Source organism: Fragaria vesca, linkage group LG7 (genome assembly GCF_000184155.1).
Source record: "Fragaria vesca subsp. vesca linkage group LG7, FraVesHawaii_1.0, whole genome shotgun sequence".
Taxonomy (NCBI): domain Eukaryota; kingdom Viridiplantae; phylum Streptophyta; class Magnoliopsida; order Rosales; family Rosaceae; genus Fragaria; species Fragaria vesca.
The window spans coordinates 20,509,090-20,509,578 of NC_020497.1; the positions used below are offsets into that span (position 1 = coordinate 20,509,090).

Genomic DNA, 489 nt, shown 5'->3' on the forward strand with positions numbered 1-489 from the left:
TTGTTTGCATCTCGTGTTCTGTTATAGTGGATTACTCTATCTCCTCCAATGTAGATACCTAAGCGCATACATATGCATGGATTATACACATACCAAACAATGAAACAATATATAGGAAATTAATAATTAAGGACTTGATTAGTACTAACCATGGTGGGAATAGGTCCCCGCAAGTCTGTAAGCATAGATGTGATCTCCAGGTTTGAGGCTCTCTCTATCGATCTTGTTGTTTACAAGATCCTCCATTGTATCAGACTGACCTTTTTTTTTCTTATCTCGTAATGGTATATATCAAACTACTTGATCGAGCTGTAGCTATATGCATGCAGTTTAGTGAATTTATAGATGGAAGTTGGAAGACACTGGAAGACACACACGTCTTAGAGTTGCTTGACTTGGAAATTGTCTTGGTCACTGCCACTGACGGTAGTGATAGTAGTGATTAAAAATTAGCCATAAGGAAAAACCGCTGACCTTGAACTCGTACAT

General features: G+C 38.0%; 1 pseudogene across 1 annotated transcript in view; it reads left to right on the forward strand.

The window, feature by feature from the left end:
• The first annotated feature begins 150 nt into the window (after positions 1 to 150).
• LOC101297792 overlaps positions 151 to 489 on the forward strand; it is a 7,596-nt pseudogene continuing 7,257 nt past the window's right edge. The window contains exon 1 of the transcript XR_185371.1: positions 151 to 200. The product of XR_185371.1 is annotated as a 60S ribosomal protein L13-2-like (transcript). The remainder of the gene's footprint in view (positions 201 to 489) is intronic.